The sequence below is a fragment of the Nomascus leucogenys genome, chromosome 13 (assembly GCF_006542625.1).
Source record: "Nomascus leucogenys isolate Asia chromosome 13, Asia_NLE_v1, whole genome shotgun sequence".
Classification (NCBI taxonomy): domain Eukaryota; kingdom Metazoa; phylum Chordata; class Mammalia; order Primates; family Hylobatidae; genus Nomascus; species Nomascus leucogenys.
The window spans coordinates 103,603,836-103,620,584 of NC_044393.1; the positions used below are offsets into that span (position 1 = coordinate 103,603,836).

A 16,749-nucleotide genomic window follows, 5' to 3' on the forward strand; every position below is an offset into this window, starting at 1 on the left:
TGTCTCCAGGAGTCCACACTCCAGCTCAGCCGCGCCATGCGGGTCCCCTCACCGGGGCGTTCTTTAAGGACCAGGGCTGCCGAGCAGGTGATGGGCAGAAGGCCCCGCCTCCCCACTGTGAGCCGTGTGTCGTGTGTCGTGTGACCTTTCTGAGCCTTCGTGTCCTCATCTAGGTGGTGGCATTCGTGAAGCCCACAGGAGGCCCCAGCAGGAAGGGGCTGTGGTTCTTGTCACCCCCACCATGGCTGCTGCCTGCCCCTCCGCTCGGCTGCAGTTTTGCTCCTGATTACAGGCTTCCCCACAGGTTTTGTTCCTGAATCATGTGGATTATTCTTCTTGTCTTCCCAAATCCAGCAACCTCTCTGAGGGCAGGGATCAGGCATTCTTCTCAGTGTTTACTTGTGAAAGCACCTAGCAGAACTGGGGCCCTACAGACCACCTCAGAAATGGTTTGAAAGCAGAAAGTGCTACCATATCCAGTTGAAATTGCCAGGCAATTATGCATGTAAAAATTGCTGGTTGTATACATGGAAAATCAAAGATCAGAAGGAATGAATCAAATGCCTGACTGTGCTATGGTAGCGCCATTTCCTTTAATTTGTTTCACAGACGCAGATAGAGCGCTTACCCTGTACCAGGCATGCTGCTGCGTGATTGATAAATATTAACTAAATTAATTTAATCTTTGAAACCCTCCTATGAGGTGGGTATTATTGTTGTCACCCTTTGAAAAATGTGGAAAGCGGGGTGTGGAGATGTTAAGACGCTCAGTCAAGGTCACACAGCTCACTTGTGGTAGAGCTGGGGTTCAAATCCAAGAGGTCTGGGTCCAGTGTTTATGGCTTTAAGGTGTATTTGCTCCAGGGATGGCGTCATTTCTTCTGTGTGCTGCGGTTATGAAGAGACCAGCCCCAGACCCAGGGCCAATGCGCCAGGCGCTTTCTGAGAGGAGCAGCAGCGGTGTGAGGGTGTGGGGGTGGGAGTGTGGGGTGTGTGTGGGGGTGTGTGTGTGTGGGGTGTGAGAGTGTGGGGTGTGAGAGTGTGGGGTGTGGAGTGTGGGGTGTGAGTGTGGGGGTGTGAGTGTGGGGTGTGGAGTGTGGGGTGTGTGTGTGTGGGGTGTGAGAGTGTGGGGTGTGAGAGTGTGGGCTGTGAGTGTGGGGTGTAAGAGTGTGGGGTGTAAGAGTGTGGGGTGTGAGTGTGGGGTGTGCGAGTGTGTGTTTGTGAGTGTGTGGGGTGTGAGAGTGTGGGGTGTGGGAGTGTGGGGTGTGGGAGTGTGGGGTGTGGGAGTTTGAGGTGTGGGTGTGCCGGGTGTGGGAGTGTGGTGTGTGGGTGGGAGTGTGGGGTGTTAGTGTGGGGTGTGGGAGTGTGGGATGTGAGAGTGTGGGATGTGAGAGTGTGGGATGTGAGAGTGTGGGGTGTGAGAGTGTGGGATGTGAGTGTGGGGTGTGAGTGTGGGGTGTGAAAGTGGGTGGTGTGAGAGTGTGGGCTGTGAGTGCGGGGTGTGGAGTGTGGGGTGTGAGTGTGGGGTGTGCGAGTGTGTGTGAGTGTGGGGTGTGAGAGTGTGGGTTGTAGGAGTGTGGGGTGTGGGAGTGTGGGGTGTGGGAGTTTGAGGTGTGGGTGTGCCGGGTGTGGGAGTGTGGGGTGTGCGAGTGTGTTTGTGCGAGTGTGGGTTGTAGGAGTGTGGGGTGTGGGAGTGTGGGAGTGTGGTGTGTGGGAGTGTGGGGTGTGGGAGTGTGGTGTGTGGGAGTGTGGGGTGTTAGTGTGAGGTGTGGGAGTGTGGGGTGTGAGAGTGTGGGGTGTTAGTGTGGGGTGTGGGAGTGTGGGGTGTGGGAGTGTGGGATGTGAGAGTGTGTGATGTGAGAGTGTGGGATGTGAGTGTGGGATGTGAGTGTGGGGTGTGAGTGTGGGGTGTGAGAATGGGTGGTGTGAGAGTGTGGGGTGTGAGTGTGGGTTGTAGTGGTGTGGGGTGTGGGAGTTTGAGGTGTGGGTGTGTCGGGTGTGGGAGTGTGGGGTGTGAGTGTGAGTTGTAGGGGTGTGGTGTGTGGGAGTGTGGGGTGTGAGAGTGTGGGGTGTGAGTGTGGGTTGTAGTGGTGTGGGGTGTGGGAGTGTGGGGTGTGAGTGTGGGGTGTGAGTGTGGGGTGTGAGAGTGTGGGGTGTGAGTGTGGGTTGTAGTGGTGTGGGGTGTGGGAGTGTGGGGTGTGGGAGTGTGGGGTGTGGGTGTGTTGGGTGTGGGAGTGTGGTGTGTGGGAGTGCGGCAGGCCACCCTGGGCTGGAGAGAGCAGCGACAGCTCCACCTTCCCTCCAGGGCTCTCTGCTTCTTCCCGCCCCAGCCACCTTCTCCTTGCCTGGCCCGGCCCCCCTCGGGACCTGACAGTTGTGAACCCCTTAGTGTAGATGTTCTTGACCTGCCTCACCTCCTGGGAATAAAGGAGAAGTCGCCTAAAGGAATGAGTGTGTATAGTGAAGTTCCAGACACAGTGGCACCCACGGCGGGGAACTCCTTGGGGTGGGGCGGGAACCCCCCACTGCCTTCACTGAACCCACAGTACTGCTCACGGCTGTCAAAGCTTGTCTGTGCCGCAGCTGTGGAGTCCTGGCCGCAGTGGGGAAGGGAGCTGACTGCTGAGGCCGGAGGGATGCCGGCCTACCGCGGGAAACAGCTGGATCTAGGTCCAGGTCATGGGTAGGTGGGCGCGCAGGCAGACGTTCGTGACGTTCTGCACTTGACGTGTTGCGCTGGACTTCCACGGCAGACAGGAAGGGTGCATAGAGCAGCCCTTCAGAGAGAAGCACTGGGCAGTCACGGGGATGCGAGCTTGAGGGAGGGCCCTGCGTGGCCACCAACAGGCAGCGCCCTGCAGCAAGGGGGCCACCGTGTCCCAGCCTCTGCCGCAGCTTCTGTGCCATAAGACACTGGTGCTGGCACGTCTCCTGAGGGATGCAGGGTGTGGCATGCGAGGCGGGCTGTGGGCTCACGGGGCTGCCTCCTCCTAGCCTGGCCCCCCGCATCTGCAGAGCCCCTCCTCCTGAGGCTGTGCTCATCTGGCTCTCACCTGGCTGGTGTTTGCTCAGCACCTCAGCCAGGGGCCGGGAGCTGCACAATCAGACTCCCAGGGTGCAGGAGTTTCATTTGAAAAGATCAAGAACGAAACCCAAGCGGACTCAGTTGCTCGGAGCCATCAGGTTCCGCTCTGAGCGGCAGTCCCGGTGGTTCAGTGACTTTGAAATGGTTTCAGGATGGTGTGTGTGTGCTTGTGCGTCTGCACGTGTGTCTGGGTGTGCTTGTGTGTCTGTGCTTGTGCGTGTGTGCTTGTGTGTGTACCTGTGCTTGTGTGTGAGTGTACTTGTGTGTGCTTGTGTGTGAGTGTATCTCTGTGGGTGAGTGTGTCGGTGCTTGTGTGTGAGTGTGCTTGTGTGTGTCTGTGTTTGTGTGAATGTGTTCGTGAGGGTGTGTGCACACGCATGTAAGAGCGCAGGTGACTGTGTGTATAGAAGAGTGTGTTGTGTGAATGCATGCATGTGCTTACCCTTCGGATCCCCCACCTACTTCCCTGCCTTGCCCATGGCTCGTGCGGGGAGGGGGCGCAGGACGGTGGCGCAGGACGGGCCTGGTCCAGGCGCGCAGGTATCCTTGGAGAGGGGCCACGCTCCAACGCCCAGGCTCCACTTCACGCACCCTTCGGGACTCCCTGAGGACCCTGCACCTGGGCCAGCCAGCAGCCTGGTGATGCGGGGATCCATACTCCCATGCTAAGGAGAGAGCCAAGGGTCAGCAGGAATGCACAGATGGCCGCGTCTGAAGTCACGGAGTCAAGTCTCCCCTTCCTGCCGCGCGTCACCTGGCTGATAACTTACCTGCACCGCACCATGCAGAGGAAATTGCTCAGATGGCATCTCTCTTGGAAGCAGGGCTGGAGAGATCTGACGGGTAACACATCGCCTCTGCTCCCCTGCCCCAGAAGCAGGCTAGTCCTTGTTGTAAGTTGCATTGCCTTAGGGGAGATGACTTCCTCACCTGATGCCCTTCCTCTTGTAATTACGATGAATAGGAATGCAGCCCCCGCTTCTTCAGACCTGGCCAACTGGGGGATAGCTCCTGGCCAGAAGCCCTGTTGCCTATTGTAACAGTTTCCTAGTTTCCTGTGGCTGCTGGAACACATCACAAGCTTAGTGGCTTGAAACAGCACGCATGCATTACCTTACAGTCCTGGAGGCCAGAGGGCGGGCCCAGGTCTCACTGGGCTAACGTCAAGGTGTTGGCCAGGCTGGGTCCTTCTGGAGGCTCTAGTGGGGGGAATAGTTTCCTGCCTTTTCCAGCTTCTCGGGTTGCCCACATTCCTTGGCACATGGTCCCTTCCTCCATCTTCAGTCAGCAAAGTTGCCTCTGTCTGGCCATCTTTCCTAGTCACACCTGCCCCTGGCCTTAGCTAGGAAAGACCCAGGACCCTCTCCCGTCTCCAGGGCCTCAGTCTCATCTGCAAAGTCCACCAGGCCACACAAGGCAACAGACCCACAGGTTCTAGGGATTTGATCATGGACATCGTGGGGAAGCCATTGTTCTGCCAACATCTAATAATAGAGACCCCCAAGTTTCCTCCCTCTTCTTGGGCCAAGAGTCCCCTGGGGCTCCCTGCCTCCTCACTAACCACCATGACCTTGCTCCAGGGCGCATAATGTGCCTCTTCCTCACTGTGACCTTTGCCAGTCCCCGACCAAGGCCTCCCCACCACTCTTACCTCCTTTTCCCGGGAAGAGGGGGTCCCTCCAGGTCACCTGGGGGGTCTCTCTCCCCTCCTGCTTTCCCACAGCCTCCCTCTGAGGAACTCAGTGAGCCTTCCTCAGAAGGCCTTCCAGAGACCCCTTGCAAAACCCAGCCCTAATGTGCCACCCCCCGCCTACCACTGAGGCCCCACAGGACTCACCCACAGCAGACACTCACTGTAGATGTGGGGGTGCCTTAGTGCGTCCCCCTTATTTGACAGTCTTAAACATATGCCCTAAAACCCAACTGTCAGCCCCAAAGATGACCACCACCCATCCACCACATTGCTGGAGCCACAGAGCGACCAAGGGCTGGCCCCTCCAGCCAACAGTGTGATCTGGGGAGTTACTCAGTCTCTCTGTGCCTCCGTTTTCTGATCTGGGAAATGGGGATGATAATAATAGTACCAACCTCATAAGACTGCTGCGAAGATTAACTGAAATAATATGAATATTCGGTATAGCAACATGCTCAGTAAAAGTTAGCCATCATCATTACCATCATCGCCATCATCATCACCATCATCTTCATTGCCATCATCTTCATCACCATCATCATCACCACCATCATCACCATCATCATCGCCATCATCATCACCATCATCATCGTCATCATTTTCATCGCCGTCATCAAGGCCATCATCATCAGTATTATTACGAGAATGCAGGTGGGCCCCTGCCAGGACCTGGCCACACAGAAATCAAAGGAGCTAAATGAGAAAGAGGAGCCCCGGGTCTGAGTGGGATTCTGCCACCAACAAGTGTTGGGGCCTAACTGCGTCACTTGTCCCTTACAGATCCTCCTTGCCTGTCAAGTGGGGGGATGATTCCTGCCCATGTCACGTGATGGGGTGAGACTCACACATACTAAGCCTGCAACAAGGTCTGAGAAGCCAGAAGTGCAACGCAAATAGCGTGGAAGCGAGAGGTGTCCGGAGCAAGGCAGGGCGTTAGAGACAAGAGCAGGCCATCCCACCCCAGGGCCTCACAGCCCGGGCATCCCTGGGCATCCCTCCTTGGATGCTTAGAATAGTCAGGAATGTTCTCACCTCATCCTGTCACCCCTGGAGAAACAGAGGCACAGCAGCATAGACTGCATGCCTCAGGCCACCCAGCTGCATGTGGAAGAGCCAGGTCTCCACATGCCGGAAGCAATTCTTGCCTCTCTATGCTGCACGTTGTTCCTGTGACAATAGTCAGGTATCACCTCTGCAGACAGGGACAGTGTGTAGAGCCTGGCTCCATCCCATGCAGGAGGTGCTTGGAGGGCTTGGGACCTGGAATGACCCAGGCCCTGCCCCGGCCCTGGAGAACCTCAGCATCACGCGGCAGACCTGGATGTAAACCCAAATAATTCCAATATCCTGAGACGGAAGGCGGCATCGGGTGTGCACACCCTGCCAGGGAGGACGTGGGAGCGCTGCTGTGCCCTGTGTCTGCAGGCACAGGAAAGCCCCCCAAAGGGCACTTGATCAAGTCCGGAGACTTGCATCTGCCTGGCAGAGAAGGTGAAAGGGAGAGGTGGTCCCCTGGGAAGTTGCAGCCGCCAGGGACCAGTGCACCTGCCGCACAGTGTGTGGTGCAGGGGTGATGGGAGCCAGGCTGGGAGGGCAGGAGCATGGCACCCACAGCTTTGCCATTCCCTCTGAGGAGTTAGCAATCCATTCTGTGCGCCATGGGGACCGGCTCACTTCTTAGAAGGCTTACTCCAGCAGCAGGGTGAGGAAGGACAGGGGAACAGGCTGAAGGAGACCCGCTCTGGGCTGCTGTGGTGACAACAGGGGAGGAACCAGAGCAGCCACACCAGGTACTGAGGAGGAGCCACACCCTGAGATGCGGTCACTGCAGGGAGCGGTTGCTGTTGCCGTCCATGACATAGGGGTAGCCCGTGTGCCCCAGGCCCTGGCTCTGAGGCTGATGGGACATGTGTGTCCTGCCTGGTACGTAGTAGCTGGGCATCAATGGTGGCCGTGACTCTGATGATGATGAGGGTCTCTAGGGAAGGGAGGTGTTCGTTGTGGATGGTTCCTGGTGGCTGGTCAGGGAGTGGACGGGCCCTGGGGTCAGAGAGGCTGGTGGGCCCAGTGGACGAGCACAGGAAAGGCAGGGTGCCAGGACGGTGAGGGTGCTCCAGCCGTCCTCCAGGGATGAGGCAGAGCACCAGCTCAGCAGGCAGAGAAGCCCTCACCTCCCAAAGCAGTTTCTCGTCTAGGCGAGGTTCTAAGGAAAGCAGCCCCGGGGCAGCAGGGGTGGCACTGATGCCTTGCCAACTTCTTTCTCCAATGCTGGGAGCCCACCTGGGTGGGGAGCAAGTCCAGGGGAGGGGTCCCTAACTTTCCTTTGTGATGTTCACTCATTCCGCAGATACTGGGTGAGTGCCTGCTGTGAGCCGAGTGCTGTGCTAGGAGCTGGGAGTAGGGGAGGAGCAGGACCGATGGATGGAATGAATGAGAGCGTGGGGGACCCGGCCTTGTCCAGTTCGGGAAGAATGCGATCTTGTCAAGTGTTTGTCATCCATCCGTTCATGCATTCATTGGACAGACATTTACTGAGCCCTCCTCTATTTGGGGCACTGCAGTGAACAAAACAGACAAAAGTCTCTGCCCTTGGAGCTTCAATTCCAGTGATTAAAATGAGTAACGATAACCATTGTTCTTCTGGCGCTTTTTTCAGCGCAACCACAAGGTCTTCATCTATGTCTGACTCATCAATGAAGAAACCCAGACCCCATGAGCCCCTTCATGAGCTCCAGGGAATAAGCAGCACACATGGGCGGAGTCTAAAACTAATACAAATGCTTAGAAATAAAAACACATGATTTTATCTCTCCTTTTTCCCCTAAAATGTTGGTTTCTAAGGAAACCGAAACATGTTGAACTCCAAAACTTCGATTTTAGTGTTTAGCACTGTGAACCCCAAAATCTGAGACAGGTCTTAGTCAATTTAGGAAGTTTATTTTGCCCAAGTTAAGGGTGTGTGACTGTGACACAGCCTCAGAAATTTTGACCACATGTGCCAAAGGTGGTCGGGGCACAGCTTGGTTTTATACGTTTTAGGGAGACATGAGACATCAATCAACATATGCAAGATGAACATTGGCTAAGTCCGGAAAGGCGGGGCCTCGGTGACATCAATCAACATATGTAAGATGAACATTGGCTAGGTCCGGAAAGGCGGGGCCTCGGTGACATCAATCAACATATGTAAGATGAACATTGGCTAGGTCCGGAAAGGCGGGACCTCGGTGACATCAATCAACATATGTAAGATGAACATTGGCTAGGTCCGGAAAGGCGGGGCCTCGGTGACATCAATCAACATATGTAAGATGAACATTGGCTAGGTCCAGAAAGGTGGGGCCTCAGTGACATCAATCAACATATGCAAGATGAACATTGGCTTGGTCTGGGAAGGCGGGACAACTTGAAGCCAAGACGGGAAGCAGGAAAGGGGCTTCCAGGTCACAGGTAGATAAGAAACAAATGGTTGCATCTTTTTGAGTTTCTGATTAGCCTCTCCAAAGGAGGCAACCAGAGATGCGTCTATCTCAGTGAGCAGAGGGATGACTTTGAATAGAGTGGGAGGCAGGTTGGCCCTAAGTAGTTCCCAGCTTGACTTTTCCCTTTAGCTTAGTGATTTTTGGAGCCCCAAGATTTATTTTCCTTTCACAGCATGTGGTGGTTCTTTATTCTCATAAATGATTTCAAAACATTATGCACTTGGAGGATTTTATAATGAAAAATCATGGTGTCCTATTAAAGCACAAAGAGGCAAAGCAGAGGCAGCAGACAGAACGTCAAAGAACCAGTGCATGGCTGTGCCAGGCCCTGGGGCTTCCCATGCGGGTTACTGTCATCCTTCCGAATCACTGGACTTGAAGCCCAGCATGTTGCTGAGTTTTGATCCAGAGGTGAGTGGACAAGTGTGTCCCGCACCCCCACCCTCCCAACCAGGCCTTAGAGGACCAGGCTGGGAGCATGGGCAGCGTCAGACTCATTCCCCATGAGAGGTGAAATGAGAGACTCACTAACTCGCCAGGGGCAAAAGGCTTCAAGGCCAAGAGGGAGAAAGAACCTGTAGGAAGGTTTGAGGTTTGGAACTGGAATCCTCTTAAGACTGTGATTCTCAGATTCTCTACAGAACTACAAGAAAATGTCCTCCTTATTGAAAGACAAAATGTGGTACTATGATGAGCAAATCGACATATATAATCATATATATAACACAGTGGCACGGCTCTATGGTAAACATCATAGGCTCACTCTGTACCTGCAAGAAGCATTAGCAAAAGAAACGGGAACATTTTCCTTTTTCTATAAATTTCCACTTCATATACCCAACCAAATGTTTTTAAAGGTAGTTGTATATGGAATTTTTGGGAAGTTCCAGAAATTTGCAGCCTCAGTTTATTCCACTGTCCTGACACATCGTCCAGAATCGTTTTCTTTTCATTTCTCTTTTTTTTTCTTTTGATTCTCAGACAATTGCCATTTGTTATTTAAGTGACAAAGGTAATGCATGCCGGCGGGAAGCAACCCTCAAAACGTGAAGATGAGTGGAGACCCTCTCCAGATCCCCCAACTCTACCACCCCCACAAACACGCACATCCAAGTGTATCCATGCTCATGTAGACTGGTTTTTGCTATTATTTGTTCTTATAAACGTGAGGTCAATATATCAGCTTCTGAGGGCTACCTAACAAAATATCACTGACCAGGTGGTATAGACAGCAGAGGTTTGTTGTCTCCCTGCCCCAGAAGCTGGAGGTCTGAGATCAAGGTGTGGGCAGGGCTGGTTTCTCCTGGGGCCTCCCTGTGTGGCTTGTGGACACTGTCTCCTCCCGGTGTCCTTCTGTGGCCACCCCTCTGTGTGTCCATGCACTCGCCTCTTCTCGTAAGGACAGTCAGATTGGACCAGGGCCCCCCCTCATGACCTCATTGTAGCAGACTGTGTGAGAGAACTGTTGCCCACATTCTCACCAGACAGGCATATGGTTCTTTGCTCTTTTCTCAACTCTAAGGAAAATCTCAAACATACACAAAAGTCCAGAGAACAGAACAACGAACCATACTCACCACCCAGCTGCGACCACCATCAGCTTTTACTAATTGTATTGCATCTGCTTCCCTGGCCATTTTTTGGAATATATTTAGAACAAATCCCTGCCAAACATGATGGTATTTCACCAACAGACACCCGTACACATTTCTAAGGCACCAAGAGTTTTTAGCAACTTAGGCGCTGTCCCGTTAATTCCTCAATATCAGCAAAGGCCGCAAGGCTTCTGCTACTGAGGGTTAGGCTGTGGAGCACTTCAGTAGGCCTCGATTCCATCTCCCTCTTTGCTAGTGTGGTGGGGCCACCTTCAGACCTTTGCTTTTGAGGTAGGAGGTGGGACCTGAGTCCAGAGGCGGGGCTCTTGGACACAGGACCAAATTGAAGACTAGCTGAAACAGGGAGGGGCAGAAAGCCAGTATGCCATGTCAGTTTACCATTGTCACAGCAATACCCGGAGTACCACCCCTCCAATAACCCTACAACCCGGAAGTTACCACCCGTTTCCTAAAAATTCTGCATAAACCACCCCTTAATTTGCATATAATTAAAAGTGGGTCTAAACATGACTGCAGACCTGCCACTAAGCTGCTACCCTGGGCGCACTGCCTATGGGGGAGCCCTGCTTTACCAAGAGCAGCCCCTCCGTTGCCGCCGTTGTGCACGGCGCTTCCACAAAAGCTGCTGCCTGACACCCCCGGCTCGCCCTGGAGTTCTTCCCTCCTGGGCAATCCCGGATTTTGGTACTTGCCTGTCCTGCATCGCTTTCATCTGGATTTCCTCTCATGTGAAATTAGCTGTGCAGATCCTTCCCTTTTTTTTTTTCTATTGAATCATTGTCCTCTTATCAATACGTATGTTCTCTTTCTATATGAAGTTACATGCAGATTCAGAAGAGAAGGCTTCAGGCAAGTTCCTTGTCCAGCCCCTGCTCCCATCTCTCTCTGCCCTGCTTGGAGGCAGCCAGCCTTCTTCACCACAGGGAACATGGAGCTCAAAAGATGGCACACACCTTAATGCCGTTGACAGCTGCCCCAGTGGCAAAGGGACATGTTTTCATCACCTACACCTTGTTTGGCCAGTTACAGGGCTGTGTTTCTCAGAGTCAGGAAGCCCTGGGCCAGGTGGAGGAAAAATGGCGCAGCCACCTCTGGCCTCCTCCTGCTCCTCCTGGATCTGGGAGACGGCGCCCAGCCAAGCCCTCCATGCCCTGCCAGTGAGTGGGATGTCTGACTGCTCTCACCGCCTCTCCTTCTCCCCTTAACCCCAAGGCCAAGCGCTCCAGGCTCACTGCCTGTGGTTTTTCTGCTTAGGAATTGGTGCCTGGGTGTAGCCCAGGCTTGTAGGGCCCTGCCCTCCCTAGCCCTGCTCCCCACTGTTCAGGGGCAGCCCCCCCACTCCTCCCACCTGTCGTGGCTCTTTGCTGCACCCTCCCTGGCCCAGTCTTGGCATTCACCCTTACCAGTTCTCTGTCTTCTTTGAAGCTGAGACACAGTCTTGTCCCCCGCTTGCTTGCAGATGCTAAGATGGAGTTTAGGGCACAGGATATTGATCAGAGACCCAAGCCTGGGAAAGGGGCAGAGAGAGAAGCCCAGCAAGATGCACCCTGGCCCAGCCTCGGCACCCCCAGGAGCCCTGGGCTGTGGGGCCTGTTAGAGTTGCTGCAGGTGGGCGGGAAGGGCTGGGCATTCATACCCCCCACAGCTGGTCCCGGGTGTGGCCACTTTGAGTAAGGTGACCATCTGCAGCTGAGGCAGCCTGACGGAGGGACAGCTGGAGGTATCGGAGGCTGCTCTCCCAGTGCTGGAGGGCAGGGCCTTCCCTGGAGAGGTCTGAAGGGGCATTTCCATGCCCAGCTCATACAGGAAGCTTATTGGAGCCTCGCATCTGGAAAGCACTACAGACCACACTACAGACCGCACCACAGACCGCACTACAGACCGCACCGCAGACGGGCACGACAGACCGCACCGCAGACCGCACTACAGACCGCACCGCAGACGGGCACGACAGACCGCACCGCAGACCGCACTACAGACCGCACCGCAGACGGGCACGACAGACCGCACCGCAGACCGCACCGCAGACCGCACCGCAGATGGGCACGACAGACCGCACCGCAGACCGCACTACAGACCGCACCGCAGACGGGCACGACAGACCGCACCGCAGACCGCACTACAGACCGCACCGCAGACGGGCACGACAGACCGCACCGCAGACCGCACCGCAGACCGCACCGCAGACGGGCACGACAGACCGCACCGCAGGCCGGCACGACAGACCGCACCGCAGACGGGCACGACAGACCGCACCGCAGACCGCACTACAGACCGGCACATGCGCAACCCTGCCCGGCTGCTCTCCCTCCCTGCCCGGCTGCTTTCTCTCCCTGCTGTGACCAGGCCATTTTGGTGCATTATTTGTGCTCAGCTCTTTCCTCCTCTATTTGATGAGTTTTCCAGGCAGTGGGCCTGGGGGTGAAGTCCCCTTGACCTTTGGGCTCCACGCAGGCACCTGGAGCCCCTGGGCTCTTCCCCTGCAGGGAACTGTTATCATCCTGCACTTTGTCCTCCTCCCATCCTGCCCACGGAGATGCAGAGTGAACTCCTAGTCCTCAAAAAGGCTTAAAAATTGCTCTACATTTTATGTTTAACATGTGGTTATGTTAAAAATTTCATAACTAATGACTTGAGGCTTTGTTCTTCTCCATCCTCCACCGGTGGGTCCCTGTGGAGCTGGGCACCTCCCTTGATTTATCGTGGTTTCAGTCTCCTCCTCTGTGAACTGAGCGGCCCCAGGGAGTCATTTACGGTGGAGGAAGGAGCGCTTCTCTTCCAACGCAGGGAGTCACCCATGGGACAGTCTCTGGTCCGTGCACCTGGCTGCTGAAGAGGCAGCAGGAGGGCTGTGGAGGGTTTTCTCCAAGGCCCCAGAACCATGTGATGAGGGCTTCCTACCGCCAGCACCCAAGTCCTGCTCTGTGGCATGGCAGGCGGAACCGAGCCTGAGGCAGGGATCCCAGTGCTGGATATGAAATCTGTCCTCAAACACTGCCAACTGGCTCATCCCCATGTCGGTGGAAGGCTGGGCCACAGCTCTGTGTGCAGGGAGAGTGGGGGCAGGCGGGCGGCTACTCCCATATGGACCCATGGAGCAGGGCCTTCTGATCCCATTATCCCAGATCAGATCTGCTTGAGAGCGTCTCCCTCTGCCTGGGGAGAGAAACGTAGGAGGGCAGCCGTGTTCCCGTTCCACGTGGACGCATGACCAAAACATATGCACACATGCCCCATGCATGCATACGTAGGCATTTGTGTTTACATACGCACCATGCTCACACAAAAATAGACATGCACACGCACTTGCACATGCACACCCACACGCAATGCAGCCATGTACACACATGCACGTGTGCTCACACATGCACAATACTCACACATCCATAGACATGCATTTACACATGAACACACACGTGCACACATACACATACACACACCCAAAAGCTCCAAGCTCCAAGTAAGCAAAGCCCTAAAAGCATGGGGCACACTGCAGAGAGCTCAGAATTCTCCTCCCCACTTAAGTCTCCAGAGCCACCAGGGAGGCGATGAGCCACGGGGAAGGACTTACTGCCTCTGGGTACCTTAGCCGGGCCTCTAAGAACTCAGCAAACTGGGACAGGGGATATATTTAAAGGAATTTTATTATGTTTTTAAAGATACCTTTTTCCTGTCAGGCCTGTGGTTTAGTAAATACCTAGGGCTTACCCTTAAACTCTCCAAGGCTCAGAGCTAAGGACTTCATGACAGGTTTGCCCCTCATCTGTGAAGTGGCCTGAATCCCAGCTGTGAGAGTGGATATCAAAGCTGACTCGTCCGCTCCCAAGCAAGAGAGGAGCACAGAGAAGCCGGCAAGAGAGATGAGGAGGGTTTGGGGGAATTAGCTGAGGAGATGGCAGCCGCACAGCAGGAAAACGTGCCAAGAGAAGGGCTTCAAACATAAATCTCTGAGGATACACAGTCCCTCTCGTTACAAAGCAAAGATGTGCAAAGCTTGGTTCTCTGTTTTCACTGAAGCAGCCTCTTGGGCCCCAGCACAACTGAGCAGGCTCAGTCACGGTCAGCTCAGGGATGAGTAGCTACATGGACAGGCTTCCCATGAGGCCAGGTGGCCGTGGCAAAGGCTTCTGGCAAGGCTGCCTCCCTGCCCACAGTGCACATTTCTGAGCAAATTGCCGAGGGCCCTTGCCCTGATTTCATGATCAGACTCCTCCCAGGTGGAGAGCTGCCCTCCCCCTGGTCTTCTGCATGTTCCCGGGGCACATGAGGGTTCTCAGCCTCCCTCCCCAGTGGCTCTTCTGGTTCTCTGGCCAACAAAAGTGATGGCTCATGATTTACACAGCTTTCCCACGAGTCTCATGACGAGTAATTGTATGTGTCACCTTGACTGGGCCACAGGGTACCCAGATATTTGGCTAAACATGGTCTGGGTATTTCTATGAGGGTGTTTCAGATGAGATTAGCATTTGAATCTATGGACTCAGAAAAGCAGATGGACTCCGCAGTGTGGGTGGGCCACATCCAATCCATTTGGGCCTGAATAGAACAAAAGACTGGGCAACAGAGAATTCACTCTCTGCCTGACTGCTTGAGCTGGGACATCTATCTTCTCCTGCCTTCAGGTGGGGACGTATACCATCAGCGCTCCTGGTTCTCTGCCTTCAGGCTTGGACTGAACCACACCACGGCTTCCTGGGCCTCTGGTGTGCAGATGGCAGAATATGGACCTTCTAGGGCCCTGAAATATATGAGCCAATTCCTTATAATAAACCACACACACACACACACACACACACACACACACACACACACACATTCTATTGCTTCTGTGTCTCTGAAGAACCCTGAAAAATACAGGTGTGCATTTCAGAACCACTCTCTGAGAGCATTCACAGACTCACCTGCGTCATTGCTGGCCGAGTCCACACCTCTCATACGGGGTCTTGCCCTCCGTAGTCCTCTGCCACTCAGGGCACCTGCCACGCCTCTGCCTTCTGCCCGTGATCTTCACTTTCCAGCCAGCTCCTTGTCTCACTTCTGCTGATGGCCCTGCTGTCTTCTTGGGTTGAAACCATGGCATTCTCGGTACCTCTAAAAAGATCCCATCCATTATGGCTGTCTGAGCCTCTCAGCTGGACCTTCTCCAAAAAATGGCCAGGGAAACAGATCCTGCCTGCCACATCCAGTGGAATTGCAGGTCACTGCTGCCAGGACTGCCGGTTGGCATCAGACCTAGAAAGGGGAGGATGCAAACTAAGCCATTAAACCTGTCCTTCTCGCCGTGCTCGTGAATAATCACAGCAACACGTGTACAGCGAGCACCTACTATGTGCAGCTCATGTATTTTCTGACTCTCTGGCTAATATTTTTTTTTGTACAGGGAAGTTAGTTTTGGCTTCCAGCAGCTTTGTGGGACACAACCGCAAGAATGGAAGATACTTGGCCGTTAGGATTCTCATGTGTGGGACGAGATGGGTCTAGACTCACTAGCTGTATAAATGTAGTCAAGTAATTTAAACTCTTAAAACCACACATGTCCTTGTCTATAAATTGAGAATAATAGTAGAGTAGTTGTGAAGTTTAAATATTTAATGTAGAATGTGATTGTTGTTCAGCACACAGGAAATGCTCAATGCATGTCAACTGTTATTACTGTCACCATCATGCATCTACAAAGGGCTTGAGTGACTAACAAAAATTAAATCAAGATTTTTCCTATCATGACTACTTGCCTGTATTATCAAACTATACTTGAATTCACCTATTCATAAGGTTGAACCTGTCACTAGTGTTCCACTGTGGGCTTTGTGGGGTGGAGTTCACCCGCATACCCTGGGCAGAGCTGTGAGTGCATTTATAGATTTGTAGTGTAGCTTCCTAAAATGGAAGGGCTAGAGGTAACCTGAGCCATGATCATCTCCGTGTGAAAGATGGGTGCTGACGTCTGCAGACAGCACAGGGAGAGAAGGGGCCACATTTTCTTCAGGCTTCATGACTCAGTATGGAGCCACCGGCAGTGCTGCCCAAGCTGTCTCGAGGAGCTGGGATCAGAGGCTGACACCCAGTGCTGCCGTGCTGGTTAGTGCTGGTTAGCACTGTTGGCAAACTGCCACCAGCCCAGCCCCCGAGCACCCCCTCCCCCACTGCTTGGCGGCTGTCCCCACTCTCTAACCCCATCCCAGCAGCGCTGGAGGTGCAGCCTGCCTGAGGCCAGTGTCCACTGGAGCAGCCTGTGCCACGCAAACCCTGGAGCACTTTGCGTATAGCCCCCCCCCCCGGGACCCTCAGAAAATGAGGAGATGATGTGAGGGAGCACCGTACTGCCCTTGGAGCTCCATGACCTTCTCACCTGAACACGAAACTCTTATTTTGAGGGAACATGATTTAACACTCCCAGAACAAGCATGGGGAATACTGCGTGAAATAAAATTCCGGGGCTCCTGTCGGGAGAAGGAAAATATAAAAGAGAGGAAGTGAGCAGGATGAGCCAGGAAACACGTCAGAGGCAGCTGAGCTCCCAGATGAGGTATGTGTGGACACCGCAGGGTGCAGCAGGAGCCTGCAGGACTTCTCAGGGCCTTTCCTGCATTAGGAGACCGCAGGGCCCGCAAGGGAACATGTTCTAAAAATGAGCGTGCTCTTCCGTGGGGCCTTTTCAGGCTCAGTCACTGCATTTTTTCTCTCCGGGCGTTTGCTGTATTTTGTGTACGTGCAGTTGGTGGCCTGTGATATCCCGGGCAGTGCACTCAGTTTGGGTGCTGTCCAGTGCCCCCTGGCAGAGGGCCCTCCCGCCCTACGCACCCTCAACCTTGAAGCAACCTCGACATTTGGAAACTGAGATGTCATACTGGACACTCCTCCACATTGGCGACC

The 16,749-nt window shown here is 54.1% G+C and overlaps 1 long non-coding RNA gene across 1 annotated transcript; it reads right to left on the reverse strand.

Moving 5' to 3' along the window:
- Positions 1–5,343: 5,343 nt before the first annotated feature.
- Positions 5,344–16,361, reverse strand: LOC115837980. The gene is made up of 3 exons (XR_004033039.1): positions 16,226–16,361; positions 14,778–15,108; positions 5,344–5,447 (listed from the first exon to the last, which is right to left on the reverse strand). It is a non-coding gene; the product is annotated as an uncharacterized LOC115837980 (long non-coding RNA).
- Between the last annotated feature and the right edge of the window lie 388 nt (positions 16,362–16,749).